This window comes from Anastrepha ludens, chromosome 5 (genome assembly GCF_028408465.1).
Source record: "Anastrepha ludens isolate Willacy chromosome 5, idAnaLude1.1, whole genome shotgun sequence".
NCBI lineage: Eukaryota > Metazoa > Arthropoda > Insecta > Diptera > Tephritidae > Anastrepha > Anastrepha ludens.
Window position 1 is genome coordinate 109521742 of NC_071501.1, and position 11235 is coordinate 109532976.

Here is an 11235-nt window from a genome sequence, read left to right on the forward strand (position 1 = left end):
GCCACACTGATAAGATCCAATCAGTTGGTTGACGGTGGGCTTCAGCCTTTCACACAATACGCTCGCTAGAACCTTATAGGCGATATTTAGAAGACTAATCCCGCGGTAATTGGCACAAATTGCAGGATCGCCCTTCTTATGGATTGGGCAGAGCACACTTAAATTCCAATCGGCAGGCATGCTTTCATCCGACCATATTTTGCATAGGAGCTGATGCATGCACCTTACCAGCTCCTCGCCGCCATGTTTGAATAGCTCAGCCGGCAGTCCGTCGGCGCACGCGGCTTTGTTGTTTTTTAGCCGTGATATTGCTATTCTCACCTCGTCATGGTCGGGTAACGGAACGATAATTCCGTCGTCAACGATTGGGGTATCGGGATCTTCACTTTCTCGGTGACATGCGCAGCTGTCACTGTTTAATAAGTTCGAGAAGTGTTCCCTCCATAATTTAAGATTGCTCTGCACGTCAGTCACCAGATCGCCGTCTTTGTTCTTACAGGAAAACGCCCCGGTCTTAAAACCTTCTGTAAGCCGCCGAACTTTCTGGTAGAATTTTCGGGCGTTGTTCCTATTGGCCAGCATCTCAAGCTCCTCGCACTCACGTATTTCGGCCTCTCGTTTCTTCTGTCGGATAATACGTCTCTCTTCCTTTTTCAGCTCTCTGTAGCGATCCGATTCTTCTTCGGCGGCGGTACGTAGGGAACGAGAAATGTTGCTCCATTGCTCGCGCATGCCGGTGTGTTGGGCAGTGCTCTCTGAGAGCAGGAGTGAGAGTCGAGTGGCGAATCTTCTGGCTGTCTGTTGTGATTGCAGCGTTTCGATGTCGAACATTCTTTGCGTAGGTAGATGTACGTTTTTTGCTGCACAGAGGCGTGTGCGCAGTTTGGCTGCAACAAGGTAATGATCCGAGTCGATGTTGGCTCCTCGGATCGTACGTACATCTAATACACTAGAAGCGTGTCTTCCATCTATCACAACATGATCGATCTGGTTTCGCGTTTTTCGATCAGGAGACAGCCACGTAGCTTGGTGTATCTTTTTATGCTGGAATCTGGTGCTGCAGACTACCATGTTTCGGGCCCCGGCGAAGTCGATCAGCCTCTGTCCGTTTGTTCGTTGTGCAGGCTGAATTTTCCGACTGTGGGACCAAAAATTCCCTCCTTGCCCACCCTGGCGTTGAAGTCGCCAAGCACGATTTTTATGTCGTGGCGGGGGCAGCGCTCATAGGAACGTTCCAGGCGCTCATAGAAGGAATCTTTGGTCGCATCGTCCTTCTCTTCCGTCGGGGCGTGGGCGCAAATTAGCGAGATGTTAAAAAATCGCGCTTTGATGCGGATTATTGCAAGACGCTCGTCCACCGGAGTGAACGACAGTACTTGGCGACGAAGTCTCTCTCCCACAACAAATCCGACACCGAATTTGCGCTCCTTTACATGGCAGCTGTAGTAGACGTCGCAAGGTCCTATGTTTTTCTTACCTTGCCCCGTCCATCGCATCTCTTGGATGGCTGTGATGTCAGCCTTTACTCTCACGAGGACATCAACCAGCCGGGCAGAGGCACCTTCCCCATTAAGGGACCGGACATTCCAGGTCAAATCGTATTCCTTATTTCGTTTGCAGGGGTCGTCATCAGTGTTGGAAGTTCTCATCCGAGGCTTTGTTGTTGTTTTCATTGGGGGGGCTTTTTAAGTGGCGGGTCCCAAACCCAGCGCACAACCAGCTATGCTGGGATGCTTCGCCTTCTCACGTTAGCTCACTCCCGAACGGGTGTTCGGAAGCTAACCAGAGGATACGTGGGCTAATCCCGGACGTTGTGAGCTGCTTGAACCATATGTAGAAGAATCGTCCTGGCCACTCCCAAGTGAATGGCGATCAGTAACTTTCCCCACTTGCGTGGACTTCTACACATGGAACCATCCTCAGCAGCTGGCGTTCTGCTTTCTTCAAAATCTTTTACGCCAAAGAAACATCAACTAAGTTTCGTTTAAGTTCAGCATCATCGATGACTTTTGGAGCATAATGACATGCCTAGGACTCTAGGTCATCAGAATGCAAAATTTCGATGCTTATGTTATACTAGCCCGCCGTAGACGAATGAGTTAGCGCGTGAGTACCATTCAAATGTGCATGGGTGCGAGTTTATTTCTGCTATGAAAAAGCTCTTTATCAAAAATATATTATTATTAAATATATATAAAGGTTGTCAAAAAAGTCTTGCGGTATTTTTATTGAATTTTCAATTGTTCATAAAATTGGTTACAATAATGCGATTTAAGTCAAATATGCGCCGTTTTGTTCGATGACGAGTTCCCAACGAGATGCCAACCTCATAATGCCCCTCTTATAGAAACTCGCTTCCCTATTGTTAAAAAACTCGGAGAGCCAATTTTCACAGGACTCTCTTGTGGGCAACTTCCGACTACCAAGCTCGTTCGCCATGGACAGAAATAGGTGGTAATCACTTGGTGCGAGATCCGGACTATACGGTGAATGCAAAAGAACCTCCAATCCGAGTTCCCGGAGCTTCTGGCGCGTCACCAAAGATGTGTATGGCCTGGCGTTGTCCTGATGGAAGACAATTCGGCCTCTGTTGATCAAAGATGGCCTCTTCTGCAAGAGTGCTGCATTCAAGGGGTCCAGTTGTTGGCAGTACAGGTCCGAATTGAGCGTTTGGCCATAGGGGAGCAACTCATAGTGGATGATTCCCTGCCAATCCCACCAAACACACAGAAGAACCTTCCTGGCCGTCAATCCAGGCTTGGCCACCGTCTGGGCAGCTTCACCGCTTTTCGACCACGACCGTTTGCGCTTCACGTTGTCGTAAGTGACCCACTTTTCATCGCCAGTCACCATCCGCTTCAAAAACGGGTCGATTTTGTTGCGATTCAGAAGCGATTCGCATGCATCCATACGGGCAAAAATGTTGTTTTGCGTCAAGTCGTGTGGCACCCATACATCGAGCTTCTTTTTGAATCCAAGCTTCTTCAAATGGTTTATAACGGTTTGATGACTCATGCCCAGCTCTTGGCCGATGCTACGGCTGCTACTATGCCGGTCTCTTTCGATCAATTCAGCGATTTTATCGCAATTTTTGACGACAGGCCTTCCGGACCGTGGCGCATCTTCGATCACCTCTGCACCAGAACGAAAACGTTGAAACCATCGTTGTGCGGTGGAAATGGAAACTGTATCGGGTCCATAAACTGCACAAATTTTATTGGCAGCATGAGATGCATTTTTGCCTTTATCGTAGTAGTACTGTAAAATATGCCGTATTTTCTCTTTATTTTGCTCCATGTTTGCGACGCTATAACTCACGAACGACAAAAAGCAAACAACAATTAATCAAACACGTGTTAGCACGTGAAAAGAGCTTTCCAAAAAGCTCTAGCGTGAACCGATGCGACGAATACAACTAGAACTACGCGCTTGCAAAGACAAGCTTGCGGAAATACCGCAAGACTTTTTGACAACCTTCCCATGAAAGAATGAGGACTAGAGAAGAAGAATTTTATATCGGCATGGTTTTTTCCAATTGTCTTTTTTTGGCATACGATGCTGAGAATTTTCTTCAAAATATATAGCACATGTAGAATTCACTGTACTTTAATGAAAAAAAAAGAAAATAAATTAAATGCAAAAAAGGCTAATTCCGCTCTTCTTTTTTTGAAAACAGAGTAAATACATTCGTTCTCAATTCTGTGCTTGCTGTTTAAAAAATAGTAAAATATAGGGTTTTCTAATAACAGGTGTTACAGGTGAACGGATTGAGCTATCGGGAGATGACTAACAATTTTTTATGGCCGGAATTGGGTGATATTGATCTGGACAACGTTTTTTCTTTCAACAATACGGCGCTACGTGCCCCACAAGCAACAAAACCATTGATCTTTAACGAGAAAAGTTTCCGGACCGTTTCATCTCTCGAAGAGGTGAGAGGCGGTCACCGTGATCTTGTGATTCAAGACTTGTGACTGTTTTCTTTGGGGCCACGTGAAAGTGAAGGTCTACGCCAACAGCCCAGGGTCGATGCAAGACCTCAAAGATGAAAGTCGTAAGGCTATCGAAGACATAGGGCAGCCACTTTGCAATTAGGTTATGGAAAATTTCATGGAAAGAATATTGTCCTGTATGCGTGAACGTGGTGGTCGTTTGCCTGCTGTTATTATCCACACTAACGGCATACCTTCTGTTTATAATGAAATGAACATCCGATGATTTATATTAAAAAATAGCATTTTTCTTTGAATATCAAAATAACATCTCTTATTAAAAACCCTTTATAACCATAAACTTCAGAAGACCACGATTTCTAACGCATCTGTTTACCCTAAAGGCCTTGAAATTTCGACAGCAACATTGATTGTCAAATCAGAAGAAATGTTAAAATGAATATTGAAGAAATGTATATTAAATTAATAAATTTATGAGCACCGCCCCAGAAGCAGTAGGCCAATTGTGGTACGAAAAGTATTTTGGCACATAAAAATGATTGGCATAAAAAAATGTAAAAAAATTTACTTATTCACTTAAAAACGCCATCTTTTTGGAGTATTCGAAGTTAGATCCTTCATTCGCAAGCGAACTGTCAGTTGTCAGTCAATTTTTATCGACATATGCATTTCAAATAGGTGTGTAGGTTGCTGGCATGTTACGCGGTGTTTTTACTCCCTTGCTGTGAGATACAGTTAGTAACATAAATAAGAATACAGGAGCCTGATTTATGGAATTGTTTGACGCTAACGCTTTCCTTAATATGTAATCAAAGTATTTTACACATGGTAATTGTGTACTGGGATAAGCTTTCATATGCGCCTTAATTTAGATGTAAATTTTAGGTGCCGTTATCCACGCTTTGCTTTCTCTTTGATGCCAGTGATATTCATGTCTCAAAAGTTAGTATACAGCAAACGATTGTTCAGTTAGCATAACATTTATTTTTAGGCATTGATTAAAAACGTTAAAGCTATTAAAAGGAAATAATTAAAGTGAGTATACAAATTTAGGGGAGTACGTTTTCTATTCATTTTTGCGACATTTTTAGTAATGGCACGAAAAGGAAAAGAGCTTACTGATGATTTTAAAAAACTGATTATAATATATCACAAGGAACATTTTTTTTTAATTATGTTTTTGATTTCCCAAATTAATAATATGATGAACTGTATACTTACTTTTGAGACAAGAATTTTGATAAAGTTTAATATAAAAAGCTATAATTTTGTTCCTTTTTAAAATTTTATCATTATTTGGATTAAATATGATTTTTGTATTTCATTCATGGAAATAAAACACAATTTTGTCATAACTTAGGTTGTTTGAAGGAACCGATTGGGCGAAAATTGAAAACGTATCCGGTGTATCCCATCTGTTACTAACTGTACATATGAAATTTCAAGCATATTGCATGGCATTGCAATTTTGTATGGATTTTGGCAGCCATTTCACGTGAAATGCGAACTTGGTTTTATGCTTACATAATAATCTATATTAATAATTTTATAGGTTTGGAATATTTTTGAAAATAAAATGCAACCTTATTATAATTTTTGTATACTTGAAATACCTTTAAACAAGAAGCACTGAAGTCCTTATGAAAAATTAATAGTAAAAAGTTCATGGGGTGGGCGCCTCTGCGATATAAACTACCTTGCTCGGGTTAATGTTTTAAGTTGACTACCAGGATCATTCAATTTCAAGCTATCGAATTTCCTCGTTCATATTTTTTGATTTTAGTTCATAACTCCAGAGTAATGACTGAACGTACAAAAATCTGTGAGCCATTTATGAAGTTCAGCCACAACTATACCATAATCGAAAATCCATCAACAATACTAACCGACTATTTTTTGCTTTCTACACATAAGATTCATGTTTACACTCTTTCTTACAAAAATAACATCAGAGATTTCAAACAAATTTTCTAATTTTGTAAAAGCAGCCGTTCTCATGGAACGCTTTATCTCATAGAGTGCGTAAAATAACTATAGCAACGCATTTTTAAGCTTCACTTCAAACTTGCACTTTATTATATCGAGTGAATTTTAGCTGCATGGGAACTATGGATATCGACAACTATGGTTTGACAGCTGAAAATAGCAAACTGGGTTAACATTTCTTTTCGTTAAGGTTTGGCAAGACATCATGAATCGTTGAACGCCAAAACAACGCTTCCAAATTATGGAAGTTTACTTTGAAAAAAAAAAAGAACCAATAATAATAATAAATCTGTGCGCTAAGTTCATAGACCGCTGACGGCATCATCGGTTCTAATTTTTCTTGAAAAGAGGAAGGAATTGCTGTTACGCTGCATAGCGAACGCTATAGAGCCGTGTTGACTAAATTTTTGTTTCCAAAAATTAACCAGCTCAACATAGGCAACATTTGGTTTCAACCCGATGGCGCAAATTACCATACAGCGCGACTAACAATCAATTTATTGCAATATTCAAGTCACCATTGACGCCATACGGCCAGATTCATTGGAAAAAGTAGTCAAAAGATGGGCTGATCGAACGGAGGATAAAAAAATAAACGCCATGAAATTATCTACCAGATTAAAATGAAAAAAATTCATTCCAACCATATTTATATTTTGTATTATCATTTGGGGTTTCTAAGATCTTAACCTTCGGTAGACACACATACTTTTTTTTTTTGACGTAAGCGTCACACTGGGGCAAATTTGACCTCAATTCATACACTCTTTGGACAAACAGAGTTAAAGTTTTCATTTACACTTTTTTGCAAGTATTTAGATAAAATATATTTAAAATGATTTGCTTAATTTATTCAAAGATATTTAATAATATAATAACATTTTTGGATTTCATTCACATTCAGAGACCCGAAAAATTACGATTTTGGATACATTTTTTTTTTTTTTGCTTTATTTTACACAAATAAAAACATAGCATTAAATCATATTTCGATTTGACTTTAGCAAAATTTCCAAAACATTAATAATTGTAAAAGTTAAAGCTGTTTGTGTGGAGCCCGTTTCTCCAGAAGTCCTTTGCGGTGATCATCACAAGTCCTTGGAGACTCATCAAAAATTAATTAGACAAGAGAAATTAGTTTTATTCATAGATAATCTTGTGCCTGATCGAAGATTTTTTTCAAAATTGACAATATGGCGACCTCAGGAAATATTTTTCAGATTTTCGCGAAACAAAATCGAAATTTTTAAAAAACAAATCCTTCGATTAGGCACGAGTTTTTATGTCTTTCAAAAGCAGTTTCAATTTTATTGAAATCTACCAAGCGGTTTTTAAGTTACAGTGATCACCAGGTCAAAAAACATAGTTTAGAGAAAAACGCATTTAAAGTTTTGCTATCGATTTATGTAGACTTATACGAATTATTTTATAACTTACACTGTGTCATCGACGCCTGGGCCATATAATAGTTCTTCAGCCATCAACCAGCTTCCATAATATCGATTTGCTGTTGCCTACGTCGCATTCTACCTTCTCGAGTGTTATCGTTAGCGCGCTTATCTGCCACTTTCATATGTGCAGCATCCAGCTACTTGCTCTCAAATACTCCGGAGCGCCCGAGCGCCCTTTGTTAATTGTTGAATAACTCGAAAAGTTTTTTTCGAAATCAGTTAAAATTTTCACATAATATTTTTAAGGTATTGTACTTTAAGAAAATGCAAAAAATCTTCAAACTTTTGCAGTTGGAAATATAGATATATAGTCTAGAAATAGGCCTCTAAAAGAAAGTGAGTGGACAAATTTGTATCAGCATTGGTTGATTGATGATGATAATTCATGTTGAAATTTTACAGTTGTTAGAAAAAAAAAAACTACAATTGTGGGACTCACACCCCAGTGTATTTACCGAAGGTTATAAAAACACCTGATACTGCATACTCAAAGTTTTTCTAAAAATTCTGAAAGTTTGGAATTGTAATGAAAATTTGTTTTGAACGATATTTCCTCGAAAATAATGCTTAAGTCTAAATAAAAAACTAATACATATATTGTCTAAACTTTGCCAATAAGTACCTGTGCCATAGTCATTGAACGCACTGTATATTTGGTTGGTACGCGAAATTTGATTACCTTCCATGTTTAGTCATAAATAGATCATTTAAAGCGAATCAATTCTCAAATAACGGGCATTAAAACTCATTTCATGTGTCATTCTTATAATTTAAAATTCTAATTAACAGTTAAGATAAAAATTTACGTACACTGAAGACATACTCGTTAGCCGACGGTCAATAACTACGGAGCTTACACACTAATAAAAATGCTTCAAATGTCTTATGCGTATAAAAATCCCAACCAAATATAACCACTTTACTCATACCTGCATATACACATAATCACACGTGCATACATACATACATTGTACATAGTTGTTTAATATACTTCAGTTTATTCTGACTACGACTCTGACGCATAAATACTCACCTGCGTCGTATCAATTTACACGAATAAACATGTTAACATGCATTTGAGCGCCAATAACGGGTTTCCCACATAAAAATACCACAAAAGCTTTAATTAATGAGAAAAAGCTTCGCATGTGCAAAGGTATGTATGTATGTGTGTCTGCTATGACAGGAGTATGAATTGTCGAAAACTATAGAGAGCATTTTTCAGCGAAACGTGCAAGGCAATGATAATAATTTCATTGAGTAATGAGTGGAAAATGAAGAACAATGAACAAAGGAAGCGAAGCCTGGAGAATGATATGGATTATATGAATTATAAGGACAATGCGCCTATACAGTGGTCACACAATTTATTCGTACACCCGTCGTAGTACGTAAAACACTTTAGCTTCTCCCCAAATATTTCCTGTGACAATATATTTTTTTCGGTCACTGTAAGAATGTTGCATTCCTAATGAAGTGCCTTTCAACTCACACTGAAGGGTTCCAAGAAAAGCAGGCAGATGTAGCAAATGCTGCAAAACATTTATTCGTACACTTTCAGCTCATGATCTTGTTGCTGCAAAAGTAACAGTATAAATCATTTGTTTTTTACAATATTGCTGAAAACGAAATAAGATTGGTATTTCTTAGTTTTTATCGCCAATTCAGTTTCAGTTGCGCCTAGTATCTCGATTGAAAGTGACAAAATGGGTCGAAGTGCGGATTTACTATTAGAAATGCGTAAGATTGTTATTAAATTGTATTTTAGAAAGCAAGTCTCTGTGGCAAATCACATTCTACGGTGCAAAGTGTTACTGCTAATTACGTTAATACTGGTAAAATGAATGCTAAGCATCACCATGCCGAAAGGGGAAAAATATTGACTCCACGTGAGGAACGCAACAAAGTGGCATCAGTTGCGCAAAATCCAAAAATAGCCCCGATACTACGTGGAAATATTCAAATTCCGTGCATAAAAAAGTAAGCCCACAAACAATCCGCAATTGCCTACATAACGCTGGTTATCATAGTAGAGTGGCACGCCGCATGCCCTACGTACAGTATGTCAATTAATTGTTTGCAACATGATAAAACTTTTTAGATACATTTTAATCACTTTATTTTACCAAATGAAATTACATTTTCGAAATTTTGAATACACAGTATTTTTGTAACAATTATGTTTAACGCATTTATGGCAATAAAACTCAAAACTTCCAAACTTATAGTAAAAACAACATAAAAGCCCATAAAATAGTTAATTCTGCATTGTCAATTAATTGTTTACATTTTCAAATATTATAAGACTTTTGTTAGGAAAATATAGGTCTGTCATTTTAATATTTAGTGTGAAGGCCTTCAGCTTCCATTACAGATCGCAGGCGACGGGTCATGGAATGAATAAAGTTTTTCAAGTCGTAAGTCTCTGGTATTTTCTGCCATTCAATCTGAATGGCTCTTATGAGAGCGGTTTTATTAGATGGGCTATGTTTGCTAACATTCTTCTTTAAAACAGCCCAAAAATTCTCTAATGGGTTTAAGTCAGGACTCTGGGCTACTATAAAGTAGCCAGGTCTTGCAAAGCAACGACTTGTGTTTGGGGTCGTTATCCTGATATAGTTTGTATTTTAGTTTATTGGGATTTTCTGGGTCAACAAATCCAAATTTCATCGCGCTTTTTGTCAAATCCTTTTTGAGAATGTCCTTTGTCATTATAGCATTAAAATTCGCAACTCACCCACACCATTGGACGAGATGCAACCCCACACCATCACTGAATTTTCGACAAATTTTACTGTTGGTATTATATTTTTTTGTTGCAGAGCTGTGCGGGGCTTTCTCCAAACTTTACTGGGTCCATCATGGCTATACAGCATAATTTTTGCCTCGTCAAAAAAAATTACGTCATCCCAATATTCCACTGGCCTGTTAAAATTGGCAATGGAAAAACTAAGCCGTTTTTCTGCATTAACTGCAGGCAGTAATATTTTGTTTTTGGCTATTTGCGAAGAATATTTGTGCAGTCTTAAAACTTTCCGGCCAGTCTCGTGACTTACTGATTTTCCGCAATAATTTTTATATCAGATGCCATAGTTGCATGGAATGTTCATTAAGACATATGGGACGATTACATTTGCTGCAGTTATAACGAGTTTTACGTCGCTTTTTCGAAGAAGAAGCAGCACAATGGTAGCACGATGACCGTGTTGAAGCCTCTTGAGCATATGATTGTTGCTCTGATGTCGATGGACAAGATTCCGGTACCTAAAAGTAGCGAAATAATTTATTTTAAATTAGTAAATATGAATACATGCATACACATATCTTTATACGCGGAGATATATGTAGGTGTGTATATAATTCATACTCACCTTGATATTGCAAAGATTCATTGCTTGTCTTATATGCTTTGCCGGATTCAGCTCGTCATAGATGATGAATGAGGCCAAACCGGCAATATCAAGCATATTATAAAACATTGCCAGTGGCCAACGGTTTGTCGAGCGTTTGCACGAACAGCCAGTCAACATTTAATCCATTGTACCTACCCCGCTTTAAATTTATTGTAGTCCAAAATTTGATCTGGCTTGAATCCTTTCAATAGATCGGTGCTTTGACGGTAATGGGCAGTGGATAACATAATTACTGGCTTTTTCGGCTTTGCCATATACGAGCACAGAGCGATATTATTAATGTGATAACAAAATAAAGTGCTTTAAACATCACGCTTCGGGTTAAGCAATTCATGTGGAATGAAGGTCTTATTTTTTCTTACGGTACCGACGAAAGCCACTCTACGATCCATCAACATTTCTGCCAAGTTATATGTTGAAAAAAATTGTCAG